General features: G+C 35.9%; 1 protein-coding gene across 12 annotated transcripts in view; it reads right to left on the bottom strand.

Moving 5' to 3' along the window:
- ZMYM4 (zinc finger MYM-type containing 4) overlaps positions 1-20,242 on the bottom strand; it is a 273,687-nt gene that overhangs the window by 193,345 nt on the left and 60,100 nt on the right. For 2 of the 12 annotated variants that reach the window (XM_077150333.1, XM_077150332.1), the window contains one exon: positions 14,272-14,313. The exons of the other annotated variants lie outside the window; for them this stretch is intronic. The gene's annotated coding sequence lies outside the window, so the exon portion shown is untranslated. The remainder of the gene's footprint in view (positions 1-14,271; positions 14,314-20,242) is intronic. 12 annotated transcript variants of the gene reach the window in all.

A 20,242-nucleotide genomic window follows, 5' to 3' on the forward strand; every position in this document is an offset into this window, starting at 1 on the left:
CTGGAATGATGCAATTGTTCTAAAAACGATCATGGTGATGAATACACAACTATGTGATGATACTGTGAGCCACTAATTGTACACCATGTATGGACAGTATGTATGTGAAGATTTGTCAATAAAAATGTTAAGAAAAAAACCCACAATGAGCTAATATTTAACACTTACTAGAATGGCTGCTATTAAGCAAACAGGAAACCAAAAGTGTTGGAGAGGATGTGGAAAAACAGGAACACTTATTCACTGCTGGTGGGAATGTAAAAACAGTACAGATGCTGTGAAAGATGGTTTGGCCTTCCTCAGGAAGCCAAGTATAGAGTTGCCTTGTAACCTGGCAGTCCCACTACTAGCAATATACACAGAAGATATGAAGGCAGAGACATCTGCGCACTGATGTTCATAGTGGCATTATTTACAACTGCCAAAAGACAGAAACAATGTATCCAGATGAATGGCTAAACAAAATGTGGTATATACATACAACAGAATTATTATTCAGCAGTAAGAAGGAATGAAGTTCTGAAGAATGCAACAACGTGGATGAACCCTGAGAATTGTGTTAAGTGAAGTCAGTCAGTCACAAAAGGACAAATATTGTATGATCTCACTGATATGAACTAATTATAATATGCAAAATCACAGACATAAAATATAGGATATAGGTCACCAGGATATAGAATGAAACTAAAGAATGGGAAGTGGATACTTAATATGTACAGAATGTTTAATGAGGGTGAATTTAAATGTTTGGAAATGGTCAGAGCTGTCAGCAGCACACAATTATCAAAATAATTAACAGCGCTGAATGGTGTATGAATGTGGTGGAAGGGTGGCGTTTAGAGTCACGTATGTCAACAGAAGGAAAGCTGGAGGTTAAAATATGGAAATGTATAACACAATGAATCTTGTGGTGGACAAATGTCCATGGATTAATTATAAAAAGATGAAAACAATATTTTGTGAACTAGAGCAAATATATGACACTATCACAGGGAGTTAATAATACAGGTGTATATGGGGAAAAAATGTAAAAATTGAAAACTATGGACTGTAGTTAACAGCAATATTTTAATATTTTTTCAACAATATTAACAAATGTACTACATGAATACTATGGATCAATAATAGGGGGATATGAATGGGAGGATTTGGGTTTTTGTTTTTTCTTTTTATTTCTTTCAGTAGTAATAAAAAGGTTTTAAATTTGATCATGGGGATGTATGCACAACTACCTGATGGAACTGTGACTGTATACTTTAGATGATTTGTATGGTATGTATATCTCAATAAAATTGCATTAAAAAAAGGGATAATAAGGGAATATTATGAACATCTGAATGCCAATAAAAAGTAGATTAAATGGGAAAAAGAGAGAGAGAACTACCACATGATCCAGCATTTCTAGATATATACCCAAAAGAACTGAACACAGGAATTTGACCAGGTATTTATATACCATGTTTATAGCAGATTATTCACAATACCCAAACATTTGGGTAGATGCACCCAAACAGATGAATGATTTTTTTTAAATGTGGTATACACATACAATGGAATACTATTCAGCCATAAAAAGGAATACAGTTCTGATGCCTGTTACAACATGAATGAATCTTTAAGGTACCATGTTGAGTGAACTAAGCCACACACAAAAAGACAAATACTATATGATTATGCAGTTCCTAAACAAGCAAATTCATAGAGACAACAGGAGATGAAAGGTTACCAGGGGCTAGGGGGAGGTAAAATGGAGAGTTATTGCTTAACACTCACAGAATTTTTGGTTGAAATGATGAAAAAGCTGTGGTACTGGATCATGGTGATTGCTGCACAATACTGTAAATGTAACTGGTATCACTGAATTATACAAATATAAATGGTTAAAGTGGGAAATTTTGCATTGGGTTTAACTTATCACAATAAAAAAATACAAAAAAAATAAATTAAAACTCTTAGCCACCTTCCCTATTAACAGAAGGGACTTTCTCAAAATGAGAGAGTGCGTCTATGAAAATCGTACATATAATACCATACTTAATGGTGAAAGACAATATCCTTTTGCTCTAATTTGGAGATTAAGGCAAGGATGTCTACTCTCATCATTTCCATTCAACACTGTGTTGAAGAAGCTAGCCAGTCCAATTTGGCAAGAAAAGGAAATAAAAAGCATAGCAGTCATAAAGGAAGAGCTAAAAGTGTATTTTTGTATAGCAAACATAAAGTACATAGATAATACTAAAGGATCTTCAAAATGAGAATTGGAAGAATTTATAAAGGTCACAGCTTAAAAGGTCAAATTACAAAAAAAAACTGCTTTTCTATATTCCAGTGACAAATAATTAAAACAGGACATTTTAAAAACATGTATGCTTTATAATTACAAACAAAAGCATTAAATACTCAAAAATAAATCTTACAAACCATTTGCAAAATCTGTACACTTAAAACATACAAACTATTACACAGAGAAATTAAATATGATTTAAATAAATGGAAAGTATCCACATTCACGGATCAGAAGACCCAATATACATTCTCATTAAGTTTACTTATGCATAAAACATTATCCCATTCAAAATCCCTGTAAGCTTTTTGTAAAAACTGATAGGACATATCAAGAGCTTGGAAGTAGTCACTTCCATCCTAAAAGGAAAAAAAGCTGAACTAAAAATGAATGACTTTTCTAGGAATTACACGTAATTGAGGTCACAAGGCACATTGCCACCCCAAAATCTGGAGACAGAAAAAATCCACAGAATGACAGACTAGACCTGCTTACACAGAGCAGAAGACAATGGAGCCATAAACTATGAGGAACAATTATATGATGATTTTGATGAATTCCTGGAAGCTCTGTATGGACAGTTAAGAGTGAGAAACTCCTAAGAAGTAGTTGTAGGGAGGACCCCACACTTTTGTGGGATTTATCTCCAGGAACCCAACCAAGACATCAAAGTGAAGAACCAAGAAAGATCTGCTTACAGCTCTGGCAAAGGCAGGGTAAGAATAACCATTGCTACATTCTCCTTAACAAAGGACAACTTACCAGGGTAAAAGTCTTCAGCAGAGCTTTATCCCACCTGGGATATTTCTCACACTGCAGTCTCCTACATCCTTCCCAACTCACCTTAAGAGGATGAGGGGTAGGGTCTATGAAACATTTAATGAACCCAGCCTAGGGACACGTGTCCACAAAAGACTGAGATTTAATCACAATATTATAGGATATTTCCCCTCCATTGATCTTATCACCACACCAACAAGATCCCAGAACAGTGGGTTACAAGGAAAGAGCTCTTCAGTAAAACCAGACAACAGTGAAGACAAAAAAGAGAGACAACAGACAAATGTGAAGAATATGGCATCTACATCTCCAACAACCATTTTTATAAGCCCAATTCCTAGCCAGATTAAAATATCACACTAAAATCCTATTTAACTTAATTGCTACTATCATCTCATATCCAACCTCAACAACAAAAAAGTTACTGTGACTATTAAAAGATGAGAGGAAAAAAGCATAAAGAGACAAATCATGAGAACCAGAGTAAGTAAGATGATAAGAGTTTGGAATCAGATAGGGAATTATATTAACATACTTTTAAAAACTCTAATGGAAAAAGTAAACAATATGCAGGAATAAGATGGGTAATATAAACAGAGATATGGGAAGTTGGAAGAAAGAATCAAAATGAAATACTAGAAATAAAAAATACGGTAACAGAAATGGACACCTCTGATGTGTTCATTTGTAGACTGGACACTACTGAAGAAACAATCAGTGAGCTTGAACAGAGGTCAAAAGAAACTTCCCGAACTGAAATACAAAGAGAAAAAAGAATTAAAAGAACAGAACATTTGAGAATTTTAAAAAGGTGTAACATATGCACATGTGAAATGGCAGAAGGAAATGAGAAAATGGAGGGAAAAAAGTTTGAAGTAATAATGGCTGTAAATTTTCCAAAAGAAAGGACAGATTCAGGAATCTCAGATAACACCAAGCACAAAAATACAAAAATACTATACCTAGGCATATCACATTTAAATGGCAAAAAAGGAAAATACTAAGAGAAAATCTTGAAAGCAATCGAAGAAACTAAAAAGACCTTACCTTTAGAGGAACAAGGATAAAAATCAGAGGACTTCCCATTAGAAATCACACAATCACGAAGACACTTGAGTTCAATATTTTAAATGATGTAAGAAAAAACACCAACCTAGAATTCTATGTCCAGCAAAAGGAGCCTTCAAATAGGAAGGAGAAAGTAACCAACTGACCCTAAAATTTATATGGAAATGCAAGGAACCGAGATAAACCAAAACAAACATGGAAATCAACAAAGTTGGAGGACTCACACTTTCTGATTTCAAACTTACTATTAAGCTACAGTAATCAATAGCATGGGAATAGCTTAAGGACAGAAATATAGATTCAATGGACTAGAACTGAGAATCCAGAAATTAACCCTTACATTTCTGGATAGTTGATTTTCAATAAGGATGCCAGACAACTAAATGAGGAAAGTAAATCTTTTCAATAAATGGTGCCAGAACAACGCGATATACATAGAAAAACGATACTGGATCCTTACCTTATACCATAAACAAAAATTAATGCAAAATGGATCAAACACTTAAATGTAAGGGCTCAAAATACGAAACTTTTAGAAGAATATAGACATAAACTGTATGACATTTGATTTGGCAAAGGATTCTTAGATGTAACACTAAAATCACAAGTAACTAAGACTAAAATAGATTAAATGGACTTTATCAAAATTTAAACCTTCCTTGATGCCCCAATAAGTCCTAGAGTGATTTGAACAGTGAATAAAAAAGTATTTCCAAAGTTCCCTTGGGGGAATGTCAAAAAAGGGGGAAAATTCAACTTCCCCATTTGGAGAATTCCTGATATTCTCACAAGCAGTGGGGACAACCAAATCAATAAGTCAAGCCCTCAATCTTGAGGGTTGTTCATATGAAACTTATTCCCACAAAGGATAGACTAAGCATACTTAAAATTAGGCCTAAGAGTCACCCCCAGAGAGCCTCTTTTTTTGCTTAGATATGGCCTCTTCTCTCTCTCTCTCTCTGCCAACAAGGCAAGCAAACTCACCACCCAACCCCTCTCTACATGGAACATGACTCCCATGGGTGTAAACTTCCCTGGCAATGTAAGACAGAAATCCTAGAATAAGCTGGGACTCAGCATCAAGGGATTGAGAAAACCTTCTCAACCAAAACGGGGATGAGAGAAATGAGACAAAATAAAGTGTCAGTGTCTGAGAGATTTCAAACAGAGTAGAGAGGTTATCCTGGAGGTTATTCTTAAGCATTTTACAGATATCCCCTTTTTAGTTTAAGGTGTATAGAGAGGCTAGAGGGAAATGCCTGAAACTGCAGAGTTGTGTTCCCATAGCCACGTATCTTGAAGATGAATGCATAATGATAAAGCTTTTGCAATGAGACTATGTGATTGTGAAAACCCTGTGTCTGATGCTTTTATCTATGATATTGACAGATAAGTAAAAAAAAAATATGGATTAAAAATAAATAAATGATAGAGGGAACAAATGTTAAAAAAAAAAAAGAAAAAAAAATTTAACCCTATCTTGTTTCAAAGGATACCATCAAGAAAATAAAGAGAATACACAAAACGAGGAAAAAATTTTTTGCAAACAATTTATCTATAAAGAACTTATCTCCAGAATAAATAGACATTTACAACTAAGGAATAAAAAGACAGATCCTCCAATTTTAAAAATGGGCAAGGGACACAAAATAGACAACACTCCCTTAAAGATAGGCAACCCGCCAACAAGCACAGGAAAGGATGCTTGATATTATTAGTCAACAGGGAAATGCAAATCAAAACTACAGTGATACAGTGTGACTGTGTGATTGTGAAAACCTTGTGTCTGATGCTCCTTTTATCTACCTTGTGAACAGACAAGTAGAACATATGGAATAAAAATAAATAACGGGGAACAAATGTTAAAATAAATTTAGTTTGCAATGCTAGTGATCAATGAAAGGGAGGGGTAAGGGGTATGGTATGTAAATTCTTTTTTCTTTTTCTGTTTTTGTTTTATTTTTCTGTTGTCTTTTTGTTTCTTTTTCTGAATGCAAATGTTCTAAGAAATGATCATGATGATGACTATGTAACTATGTGATGATATTGTGAATTACTGATTATATATGTAGAACAGAATGAGTATATATTAAGGATGTTTGCGTTTCTTTCTTGTAATTTTTTTAATTAATAAAAAATTATTTAAAAAAAACTATGGTGATACACCACATCACAACCCCTAGGTTGGCTAAAATAAAAAAGATAAGTGCTTGCAAGGAGGGAGAGAAATGAGAACATGTACACAGCCAACGGGAACATGAAATTATACAGCTGCTTTGGAAAGCAATGTGGCAGTTCTTCAAAATGTTCAACAATGAGTTACCACATAATCTAGCAATTGAACTCTGACACCTATAAGAGAACAGAAAACACATACAAATGTTCATAGTAGTATTATTTGTAATAGCCAAAAAGTGAAAACAACCCAAATGTACAATTGATAAATAAGTAAATAAAACATGATATATCCATATGATGGAATATTATATAAATGTTTTTAAAACTAGCTGGAAGGAAGGGACTTACGTAAAAGATCACTCTGGCTGCTGAGTAGGTGGAAAAACGCATGTTGGGATCCTATGACCTGGTAGGCAATGATTGTTCATGAATGCTTGCTGATTCAAGTCAAAAATACCATGTTCTTTCATCTCTCCTCTTCCTGGCTAATCAATCCTACAACATTTCCCCCTCTAGAGTTTCATGATATATACACTTTAAAGACACTATCTTCTACTTAATTATATAGACCACTTCTTCATAACCTTGTTTCTGATCATGGTTCATGCAGAAAATGAAAATATTTTATCAATATACCCATGACTACAACACTCTCTGGTTTCATTCACAAAGCTTTTCACACCAAAATAATAATTATTCAATTCCTGGGCATTTTCAAATAGTGAAACCAAATTAGTGTCCAAATGTAATTTTAACCAAGTTAATATTTCCAAGGATACAAAAAAAGGTATAGAATGATTTTGAGTAATTTTGTAATTTTACAATATGAAATTATAAATTTTACATTATATATTTAAACATTACATTAAACTGTATATGAGCCACGTTAAAAAATTTAAAAACATTTTCTCAGCCCACCAGTTTTCATAGCTCGCAAACTGGAAACCTCTGATATTCAAAAAAATTTAACATACAAGTAATTATCTGGGAATAGCTCATGTTGCTATTAAGGAATTACAGGATTGAGAGTAGAAATAGCCATAAGACAGAAATCACAGGGGGGTGCAAGGGTAGTTTAGTGGTAGAATTCTTGCCTTCCATGTGGGAGACTGGGTTTGATTCCCAGTCCATGAACTTCTCAAAAAACAAACAAGCAGAACAAACCAACAAAAATTTTTCTGCTTTGATTTGTTGATATGGTGTATTAAACATTAACTAATTTTCTTATGTTGAACCATCTTTGCATACCTGGAAAAAATCTCACTTGGTCACAGTGTATAATTCTTTTAATATGCTGCTGGATTCAATTTGCAAGAATTTTGTTGAGGATTTTTACATCTATATTTATTAGAGAGATTGGTCTTTAATTTTCTTTTCTTGTAATACCTTTGACTGGCTTTGGTATGAGGGTGATGGTGATTTCATAGAATGAGTTAGGTAGCCTTCCCTTCTCTTCAATTTTTTTTTGAAGAGTTTGAGCAGGACTGGTACTAATTCTTTCTTGAATGCTTGCAAGAATTCACACGTGAAGCCATCTGGTACTAGACTTTTCTTTTCAGGGCGCTTCTCAATGACTGATCAATTTCTTTACTTGTGATTGGTTTGTTGAGGTTGTCTATTTCTTCTCAAGTCAATGTTTGTTGTTCATGCCTTTCTAGGAAATTTCCCATTTCATCTACCTGATCTAGTTTACTAGCATAAAGTTGTTCATACTATCCTCTTACTATCTCCTTTATTTCTGCAGGGTCAGTGATTATGTCTTCTCTTCCATTCCTAATTTTATTTATTTGCATTTTCTCTCTTTTTATTTTCGTCAACCTTGCTCAGGGTCCATCAATTTTATTGATTTTTCTCAAAGAACCACTTTCTCATTTTGTACATTTTCTTGATTGTTTTCAATTTCATTTATTTCTGTTCTAATCGTCATTATTCTTTCCTTTTTCTTGCTTATGGGTTAGTTTGCTTACTTTCTCTAGTTCTTTCAAGTAAACAGCTAATTCTCAATTTTTGCTCTTTCTTCTTTTATGATACAGGCATTTAAGGCAACAAATTTGCCTCTTAGTACTGCCTTTGCTGCATCCCATTAATTTTGATATGTTGTGTTTTCATTTTCATTTGCCTCAAGATATTTATTGATTTCTCTTGTAATTTCTTCCGTGACGCACTGGTATGAATCCAGAAGGAAAGACAGACAATAAAGACTGAGATGATATAATCTAGGAATGCTTAGAGTGTACAATGATAGTGACTAAATGTACAAATTTGAAAATGTTTTTGCATGAGGAAGAACAAAGGAATGTCGATATTTCAGGGTGTTGAAAACAGATGGTCATTCATATTTTTAAACTTCAACATCTGTGTGAGACTAAAGCAAGAAATGTTTATTTGGTACAAACTTTATATTTTGATGCATTCATTTCCTAATTTAACTTATATGGACAGTTTAATTGAACACCATAAGTACATGGAACCTTCAATAGGGCATGAGATTTTGTAGGTTTGTCCAGCTGAGTGTGATGCCCCGGAGCATCCCAGAGTAATGTGAACAGTAAATAAAGAAGTATTTGCAAAGTCCCCTTGTGGGGATGGGGAGAAAGGAGAAAAATTCAACTGCTCCATTTGGAGAATTCCTGATATTCTCGTAAGCAGTGGGGACAATCAAATCAATAGGCTAAGCCCTCAATCTTGGGGTTAGAGCCTATGAAACTTATCCACACAAAGGATAGGCTAAGCCTATTAAAATGAGACCTAAGAGTCACTACCAGAGAACCTCTTTTGTTCCTCAGATGTGGCCTCTCTCTCTGTCAATATGGCAAGTGAACTCACAACCCTCCCCCTCTCTACGTGGGCTATGACTCCCAGAGATGTAAACCTCCTTGGTAATGTGGGACAGAAATCCTAGAATGAGCTGGGACTCAGCATCAAGGGATTAAGAAAACCTTCTTGACCGAAAGGGGGAAGAGAGAAATAAGACTAAATAAAGTGTCAATGGCTGAGAGATTCCAAACAGAGTCGAGAGGTTATCCTGGAGGTTATTCTTACGCATTATATAGATATCCCTTTTTAGTTTATGGTGTATTAGAGTGGCTAGAGGGAAGTGCCTGAAATTATAGAGCTGTGTTCTAGCAGCCATATCTCCTGAATATGATTGTATAACAATATAGCTTTCGCAAGGTGACTGTGTGATTGTGAAAACTTTGTGTCTGACACTCCTTTTATCTATGATATGGACAGATGAGTAAAAAATATGGATAAAAAATAAACAACGGGGAACAAATGTTAAAATAAATTCAGTAGTTTGAAATACTAGTGATCAATGAAAGGGAGTGGTAAGGGATATAGGAAAAAAAATAGGGGGAACAAAGGTTAAAATATACTGGGTACATGGAAATAAAAGTGGTCAGTGAGAGGGAGTTGTAAAAGTTATAGTATGCATGAGTTTTTTCTTTTTACTTTTTATTTCTTTTTCTGGAGTAATGCAAATATTCTAAGAAATGATCATGGTGATGAATATAAAACTATGTGATAATATTTTGAGCCATTGATTGTACACCAAGTATGGAATGTTCGTGTGTTAAGAATGTTTGTGTTCATGTTGTTTCTTCAATAAAAAAATATTTTTAAAAAGAACCTAGCAGAGCCAAGAAAGAAGTCCTGACTGTGTTCGCCATGTGCCTTCTCACTTGAAAGAGAAGCCCTGAACTTCATCGGCCTTCTTGAAACAAAATACCTTTCCCTGGATGGATGCTTTAGATTTGACATTTCTATAGACTTGTTTTAATGGGACATTTTCTCGGCCTTAGAACTGTAAACTGGCAACTCATTTAATTCCCCCTTTTGAAAGCCATTCTGTTTCTGGTATACTGCATTCTGGCAGCTAGCAAACTAGAACAGATTTTGGTATCTGAGAGTAGAGTGCTGCTGCAGTTTGCAAATACCAGATATGCTGGAACGGTGTTTTGTATGGCTAAGGGGAAGATTCTGGAGGAACTGTGAAGAGAATGAAGGAGAAGTCCTGGAGTGCTTGAAGAGACTGTTGGTGTAAATGGAACCAGTGCCAATCTGGACAAAGATTTACACAAAAAGGAGGGAACTGGAGTTTGCAGAGTAAGAACCATGGATGCTCGGGCCTGAAGCCAAGAAACCTCAGCCTGGAGAGTGGTCCCACCCATATACATGGAAAGGGTCATCTAAATCTCACTCAGGACCTGTGGTCCATATAAGTGACAGTCCAATGGATGAGAGAAAGGTGCTCTGCACCTGGGAGGAGGAGCTAACATGGGCTGCACTCCAGCAGAAGAACCTGGAAGAGCTGCTGTGGCGCAGGAAGCAGGTGCTGGCTGAGCAGGAGATTGACATCCTGGAGTGGGAGCTTAACATCATCCTCCACCAGCTGTGCCAAGAAAAGCCCCGACTGAAAAAACATATGGGCAAGTTCAGGAAGAGCCGGCTGAAGCTTGAGGATGGCAACCGCATCAGCCTTCCCTCTGGTCAGTGACCAGGAGCCCGCTGGAAATTTCCAGCAGAAGTTCATGGTGCATCTCCATCCATGAACAAAAGGAGAAGTCTGACCAGCAGCCACTCTAGTCCTCCTGCAAACCCCACCATCACTCCTCACCTTCGTGCCATCCAGTGTGAGACTATTTCCTAAATTAGTTGGGGTCAGAACACACCAGGTATCTGCTCTGTCCAGCCACCCATGGGTCCAGGCTTGCTCCATCCATAACTCCTGCCACCTGTCCTCAACAGCACGTATGCACATGTACATACATATGCATACCCGTAGCCTTTCCCTTTGTCTCTCTCCTTTAACTTTACTATGGTCTCCTCTACCTTTTATCCTTAGTCAAATATAAGCAAAGGGTTTGGGGGGTATCAATGGTAGCTCAACTGATTTATAAAGTGATTTGCAATATAGTGTCTTGTGTCGATACAGGTTGGTACCCTGGCCTGGGGTCCAGGCATGTCCTCTGCCATATATGGGGCATCATTGTTTTTCTTTTGTCTGTCCTTCCCAGAGAAGGGCTTTTGCAAAGTCTGAGTCCTGAAGAAACTTGCTAAATACTTTTTATGGTTAGCTGGATCAGGACCAATTTTGCTTTTATTGCAGTGCGAAAAAATAAATTAAAGAAAAAAAAGAAAAAAGAACCCAGCAGACACCTTGTTCACCATTTGCCTTTTCAGTTGAGAGAGAAACTCGGAACTTCATCAGCCTTTCTTGAGTGCAGGTGCCTTAATTTGGACATTTTTATAGACTTGCTTTGGTACAAAATTTATATTTTGATGAGCTCATTTCCTAATTTAACTTATATGGACAGTTTAATTGAACACCATAAGTACATGGAACCTTGAACTTGGACATTTTCATGGCCTTGGAACTATAAACTTGTAACTTATTAAATTCCATTTTAAAAAAGCCATTCCATTTTTTGTATATTGCATTCCAGCAGCTACCAAACTAGAACAGTTATTTTCGTTGAAATTTTACTCATTTCAGCTGTATTGCAAAAGAATAAATGTCTATAATCCCTGGTTTTAAAACTTGCAAGTCTTTTTCACTAGTGTAAATTAAGATCAATTTTTGTAAATGTTTCATGAGAATATAAAAAGAAGGAAATGTTTTCCAAATATAGTACCAATTCAATTACACTTCAGTTCCTCCAAACCATCATGTAAATTTTTATTTAGAGATGTATCATTCAAATATATACGAATGGGGCACCAAATTGGCAACTTATTCTGAAATGGTTCTAGAAACCAAAAGTTCTTTGTACAATATCTGCAACTTTTCTATCAATTTGTGATTGTCTCAAAATTTAAAACAATTATTTAAAAAATTACAGTGGCAAAAGGGAAAACTGAAGGAAAAATAAGCATGGTTGATAAGTATTGAAATTAACTGCATGTTTTCCTCAATCTTTTAAAATGGACTATATTTATCATTTTTAAAGAATGGTAATTAGTAAAATATCTGCACAGCAAAATGAAAAAATCGCACCACTGTAATGTAACTACTTTCATTTTTATATACTATATTCACACTTGCAATTTTAAAGATCACAGTATTTTGTATGTTTTTTGGATTATAAACACTTCTTATATTTTCATTTTTCTAAAATACAATTGCTAAAATAAAATTTTTAGTGTTTACCAATTTCATTTATTATAACATCTCTGCAGTACAAAATATATGAGTAGTTTTAAATATTTTGCTGTAATACACAACATTAAAATAAGTAATTTTCTGGGAAAAAAACAGACTCAAGCTAATTCGAATAGGCTGCTATTAGCCAAACAGAATGACAAACATCTAATATATAAAAACCCATTCATAATGATTTATAACATTCCTTGCCATCCCCACCCCCCCACATCCACCACCCCAAAAAATCAAACAATCTTTACCGGAGGTTGCTAGGGCATCAACTCATTCTGAAAATTGAGAAATAAAATAAAAGAATCTAGCCTTTATATTCTTTTCTGTATTAGCAATATTTCAAGGTAATAAGGTAAATAAATCATTGACAAAGGAAAGTTCTTTTATATGAATAAGTCAGAACTAACAGATGCTAGAGGAATAAAACACTAAGAAAACTATTAATTTTGTAATTCCTAATGGAATAGTTAATCAAGCAACAATTACCAATTAATACAAAACCCTTTAGGTCAAAAACTGAAGGGAACTTTTTAAATACACGTATTAGGCTGACATCACTTAAATTAGGATAAATATTATTAAAAATGAGATGAGATGTTAATGTTCTTTCAGTTTATGATGCCATAGGATGATCACAGCACCACTTAAGAAGTATTTGTTTAACAATATATATTTGAATCTTAATCTAATTAAACTTCTGACACTTCATAGTAAATATGAGAGATAAAGGAATATGTTAAATAATAACATGGTATAATCATCAAAATACAGAATACGGGAAATTCTGTGGAACAAAATACCCAGTGTCTTCTAAAAATAAATAACATTTTTAAAAAAGGGGATGTACTGGTTGAAAGGGGCTTAGGAGACATACCAATCACCCAACCAAAACCATTCTTGCCAATCCTAAAGAATATCTAGGGTATTACATAAGATTCTACAAAGGTTCCATGCACTAGGGTAACTTCTCGGAAACCTACAACCTTCAGATGGGTACCAGGAGCAGGTAAGTCCTGAAACGCAGAGGAGCCAGCCTCTCCAGAACATCAACTACTTCCATCTCCCTACCCCACATTACAGACAGTCCCTTCCAACATGAAAAAGTAATGGCCATAGCCCACATACCCTCAGAGTGAGAGAAAGATCAAAGGTGATGGTGGAGGTATACATAGATAGTAGGGTTTAACAAAGGAGTGTAAGTGCTGAATCAGTATATTATTTCTTTCAGTCTCTAGTTCCTTAGAGTAACAAGAAACAAAAAACGGAAATTGTGGAATTGTAACCCATACCAAACCCTGAAATCTGTTCTACAATGAATTATTGCAATGTATTTCTGAAATTTATGGCTTTTTGTTTATATATTATTTTCTCATAAAAAAGAAAAAAAGAGAGAAGGAAGAGTATAATAGAGAAGATAAGATTTAACAATTGAATATGAGTACTAAATCAATATATTGATATTTCTTTTGGTCTTCAGTGTCTTGGAGGGCTAGAAGAAAAAAGAAAAATTGTGGAACTGTAAGCCATACCAAACTTTAAAATCTGTTGTATAATTACTTATCAAAATATATTTGGAAACATATTGCTTTTTTGTACATATGTTATTTTTCACAATTAAAAAAACATTAAAAAAAAAAAGAAGAATTAGGCATATCTTTCAAATGCAACAAACCTTGTTTTAGCTCCTAACTTTCTGAGACAAAACTGAACACAGACAGGGTACTAGGTGATATTAAGGAATTACTAATTTTTTTCAGTGTGATAATGGTATTATGCTTATGTTTTATCTGTCAGAGATACATACTTTAAATATTAATAGGTGGCCACACAGCAACTGTTATAAAAGCTGAAAAAGAGAAGAGATTTCAATTAGAGATATGAATGAAGCTGATATGGTTAGGACTAACATAAATCAGAATGCAGGATAAAGGATGATACTGTCTGTATTTTAAAACTTCAACCCCTGTGTGAAACCCAAGACAAGAGATATTTATTTTGTCCAAAATGTAAATTTTCCATCGCATAGTAACTTAACTTGTTTGGTCAGTTTATTTAAAAACCTAATCATATGGAACCTAGAATAGAGAAGGAAATCTCGTTATTCAGTACAGGTTATTGTAATACTCTGACACATTTCAGAGTCTTTAGGGCAGAAAATAAAAAAAGTATTTCCAAAGTCCCTTAAAGGACTATCAGAAAAAATGTGGAACTATTAAACTCCCCCACCTGGAGAATTCCTGATACACTCTTAAGCATTAGGGATTCCCAATTTAATACTCCAAGCCCTTGATCTTGAGGCTTGCCCTTACAAAACTTATTTCTGTAATATCAAAGCTAACCCTACCTATAACTATGTCTAAGAGTCACACCCAGAGAACAACTTTTGTTGCTCAGATGTGACCTCTCTCTCTCTCTCTAAGCCAAACTCTGCAAACAAATTCACTACCATCCCCACTATATGGGACAGGACTTCTAAGGGTATAAATCTCCCTGGCAAGGTGGGACAAGACTCCCAGGGATGAGGCTGGCATCATGGGATTGAGAATGCCTTCTTGACCAAAAGCGGGAAGAGAAATGAAACAAAATAAAGTTTCAATGGCTAAGAGACTTCAAAATAGAGTTGAGAGGTCATTCTGGAGGCTATTCTTATGCAAGCTTCAGCCAGATATTGCAAACTGCCACAGTATGCCAAGCTCCAACCAAAAGTATTCCTGGGTTCTATCTAAGACTCCATAAAACCAATTAAGTTTATTTTTACAGAAATTTAAAGCCTCCAGGTGGCTCCTAAGCCAAACAGACCTGGAAATTCAGAGATACCACTCTTTCCAAGAACATCAACCAGCTTTATTTTTCTACCCCATAATGTCGACACCCCTTTTCAGCACGAAGAAGTAAGATCTGTCATTGTCCAGATAGCCCTAAAAATTCAGAGAATGATCAAATGAGAGGGAGGAACTAAAACTGAGCTGTTAGGATTTAACAAATGATTGTGACTACTAACTCATTATATAGATATTTCTTTTTAGTTTCCAGTGTATTAGAACAGACAGAAGAAAATACATGAAACTGTTGAAATGTAATCCAGTAGCCTCGCTCTTTGATAATGACTGTTGTGCTGGTTTCAAAGGATTATGTGCCCTAGAAAACCCATGTTTGAATCCTTATCCCTCTCATAGAGGCAGCTGTTTCTTTTAATTGCTATTCAGCAGTTTAGTTTGGAAATTTGATTATATTATCTTCATGGGGATGTGACTCATCCAATTGTGGGTATTAAACATTGATCAGATGAAGATGTGACTCTACCCATTCCAGGTGGGTCTTGATTAGTTTACTGGAATCCTTTAAAAGAGGAAAGATTTTGGAGAGTCCCTTTAGAGCCACAAGAACCCATGAGAGTCCATGCAGCCACAGACCTTTGGTGATGAAGGAGGAATACACCCTCAGGGTTGCCTCATGAAACAAGAAGCCTGGAGAGAAAGCCAGCAGAGGTCACCATGTTCGCCATATGTCTTTCCAGTTGAGACAGTAACCCTAAACTTCATGGGCCTTTCTTGAGTAAAAGTAACCTCTTGTTGGTGCCTTAATTTGGACATTTATATAGACTTGCTTTAACTGGGACATTTTTACAGCCTTAGAACTGTAAACTTGCAACTTAATAAATTCCCCCTTTTAAAAGCCTTTCTGTTTCTGGTATAATACATTTCAGCAGCTAGCAAACTAGAACAACTACCTAATTATATAGCTTTCACCTTGTGAGCGTGATTGTAAAAACCCTGTGTCTGACACTCCTTTATTATGAGTAATAAAATAAGACACGCATGAAAAAAAATAACAACAGGTTGAGAATATGAGGAAAAATACCTCTTACACAAACTATGGACAATAGTTAATAGCACTACATCAATAATCTTTCATCAATTGTAAAAAATGTTAACTACTGTTAAAAAAAAATTTAAAGGGGAAAAGTTTCAGCGCCAACAAGAGCCCACAGAGTCAGATACTTTCGGAGATACTAAAGGAAAATGCCCCCGGCGAAGCCTTATGAAATGAGAAGACAAGTCTAGCAGATGTCACCATGTACCTTCCCAACTGAGAAAGAAAACCTGAACTTCATCACCCCTTTCTTTGGAGTTAAGGTATTGTTCTAGTTTGCTAGCTGCTGGAATGCAATATACCAGAAACAGAATGGCTTTTAACAAGGGGAATTTAATGAGTTGCTAGTTTACAGTTCTAAGGCCGAGAAAATGTCCCAATTAAAACAAGTCTATAGAAATGTCCAATCAAAAGCATCCAGGGAAAAGATACCTTGGTTCAAGAAGGTCGATGAAGTTCAGGGTTTCTCTCTCAAGTGAGACGGCACATGGCGAACACAGTCAGGGCTTCTCTCTCGGCTGGAAGGGCACATGGCGAATACGGCATCATCTGCTAGCTTTGTCTCCTGGCTTCCTATTTCATGAAGCTCCCCGGGAGGCGTCTTCCTTTTTCATCTCCAAAGGTCGCTGACTGGCGGACTCTCTGCTTTGTAGTGTTGCTCTCTCTGAATCTCTCATTCTCTTTTTATAGGACTTCAGAAACTAATCAAGACCCACTCAAATGGGTGGAGACATGTCATCCCCTAATCCAGTTTAACAGCCATTCTTAACTAAATCACATCAACCAGGGAGATGATCTCATTACAGTTTCAAATATACAGTATTGAATAGGGATTATTCTACCTTTATGAAATGGGACTTATATTAAAACATGGCTTTTCTTAGGGGGCATACTTCCTTTCAAACCAGCACAGTTATTTTCCTTCAATCTCAGAAAACTAAGATTACAATCCCTAAAAAGGTGAAGTCTATTTCAAGAAGTACTCCTACATAAGGCATATAAGTGACAGCATGACCAATTCAAGGGAATTTTTCTCCAATATCTTTCACATGAAGAAAAGAAAGAAAGATAAAATTTCTGAAAATATTCCTACTATAAAGTGCCTAAATATTTGTCACATAGCACTGAAACTGCTTGGTGTGCTGTTCAGGTTTGTGTCAACTTGGCCAGGAATGTAAACACTGTCCTAACCATTAACTGCAAGGACATTTTGTGGACTTAATTCATTAGTAATCTGATCGCATCCGTGACCGATAACATCTACAATCAATCAAGGAGAGTATCTTCAGCAATGAGAGAAATTTAATATGATCATTGAAAGGCTTTATGAGGATAAATCACGACTTCAGAAGTCACGAGAGAATTTTTATCTCTACTTCAGTCAGCCTCTCCTAGGCAATTCACTAAAAACCTTTCTCAGAACTGCCAGCTTGCAGCATATCCTATAGAATTTGGACTTGTGCATTCCCACAATTGTGAGACACTTTTATAAAACCTCATATTTACAGATATCTTCTGTCGGCTCTGTTTCCCTAGAGAATCCTGACTAATACACCTGGTAATTCTCTTGGGTATTAATGGTGCACAGGTATCAGCTGTTTTTCTCTATCTAGCTAGTTTTTTCCAATAACCAATTCTATGCTGCTTGCACCCAGAGTTGCCAGTAAGAAGGCTTTTGCGAGTATGATTCTTGTTTCTTTGTATGTAATATGCTCTTTCCCTTTGGAATTGATATTCTTAAGTTTCATCACAATTTGTCTAGGTTTTTATCTCTCCTCTTTTATATTCTAAGGGCCTTTTCAGTCAGAGGCCTTTCATCATTCTTTAATTCTTGTACAATTATTTCCATTATTTCTTCAGAAACTTTTCTATTTTATTTTTTCTCTTTTACTGGGGCACCTATTTTTTGTGTATTGTATATTATCTCTGACTCACTAATTCTTCAGCTTTATCCTTTCTGTTAATTATCTCATTTATTGAATACCTTATTTGAATAACTATATTTTAGTGAATAATATTTCCACTTCATTCTTTTTAAACTATTTGCAGTTCTTGTTTCATAAAGCTTATTTCTTTCTTTATTATACTTACTTAAATTCTTCATTTATCAGTTCTGATATCTGGGTTTCTGATAGCAATAGTTTGTTATTTTGTTTTTCAAGTAGGTAGGCTTTCAGATATCTTGTTCTTTCGAGCCAATGTTATGAGCTATTCTTCCCAGTAATGCATACTAGGAAGACCCATGGGTCAGACCTAATCTTTGTTAGCCAAGATAAGATCAGGGAGAGGGAAAATGATGAACGATAGGGTGAAAGTCCCAACACAGAGAACCTTTGTTAATCACTCCTATTTGACTACCCCGATTGTAAGAAAATTAAATTTAGCTTTCACACAAGATGATGCAGGAAAGGAATGCAGAACTCAGGCTGCAGGCAGGGAAAGAGAGCACCTCTGACATTAGCCTAGAATTGGCACCAAACAGGTAGAAACAAGTTTAAATAAATAATGGCCAGGGTCATTCAAATAAAAAGCATAATCCAAAGTAGGAACCTGCACCAGAAATTTGAATTAGTTAGATTATCCGGATTGGCTGTAAACTCTGGAGTACCAAATCAGCAGAGAAACAGGGGAGCAACTTGTGGGTTAGAACAATATTGCAGCTTTTAGTTGCTCAGGGCATTGACCACCATTTTTCAGGTGGGTACTCCTTGCAAGATCATGAATAAATTCTTTTTTCTCCAAAATCGGGTGAGCACGTATTCTCTTTCAAGTACAGTGTTCTTTCTAACAATGTGGGGGCTTGTCTGCGATCCAAGGCTTCAAAGAAGGACCCCCAGGGGGGACGAAGGGAAGGCACGCCCCACTGATTAAGCGGTTTCAGACTCTGCCATTGGGGGCCCACCTCTGGCAGCCAGAAGGACCTGAGACCGGATGCTTAAATCTGGTTGTGAAGAAGAAAGAGGGTATATCTGCCTCATAATGATCAGGCAACTCTGTGCACAGACCAAGGTAAGAAAAAGGCTATTAAGTATTGCCTTTGTGGTCGGGATGAATTCTGATAAGCCTAGTGGTACGTGAATGCAGAGTTCTAATCCGCAGTTCCCTTCTCCCACAAGAGAAAGGACAAGTCAGACAACACAAGATGGTGCCGAAACAAAGGAAACCAGGCAAGACTCAGAATGGGTAGAGGAGGAAGGGGATACCTATAAAATCCTCCACACACCCCCAGAACATTCCCCTGGACAGCCCATAGGGAGAATGCTGGAACACTGGCAGACCAAGAGAAAGAAAAATGTACTTTTGGGCAAAAGAAAGCATTGTGCTATCCGATGTAATTCTGGCCAAAATACAGGGTTAGATGAGGATTGGTTTTGTGCAAGATCTTTAAGGCTTCACTATACAGAGGATAAGAATGGCTGTACCAAATTTCAGAACATAAATAAAGACTCTGAGGTGGCTCGAGGAAAAGAGCTTAAACCATCTAGGAATTTTAAGTCCTTAAAAGGGACTTGAAGAAATTACCCGGACTTATTTGTATTCTGGTAATTTTCTAGTTTTGTCTCTTTGGTTCAATAGAATTATTTCAAAGTGGTACGTGACCACTTCATGCAGAGTCTGGGTTTCTCTATAATAAATCCCTTTGCCAAATGCAGGAATTGCAGACTTGCTACTAACAAGAGTGAAGCAAATGGGTGAATAAAACTATCTTGATGTGGGAGCACTAGGAATTGGATTCCTAGGAGGGTTATGGTGTCTCCTAACAGGACCTACCAACTATTTCTGAGCAATAATGTTGGCATTATTTGAGGTGGCAGAAAAAATGCCTGCTTTCTAATTTACTTAAGCAAGTAGCTGAGCCAAGGAGAGAGGTTGGATGATTAAAGAGATATAAGGGTTTCTTA

This window comes from Tamandua tetradactyla, chromosome 2 (genome assembly GCF_023851605.1).
Source record: "Tamandua tetradactyla isolate mTamTet1 chromosome 2, mTamTet1.pri, whole genome shotgun sequence".
In the NCBI taxonomy this organism is placed as follows: Eukaryota; Metazoa; Chordata; class Mammalia; order Pilosa; family Myrmecophagidae; genus Tamandua; species Tamandua tetradactyla.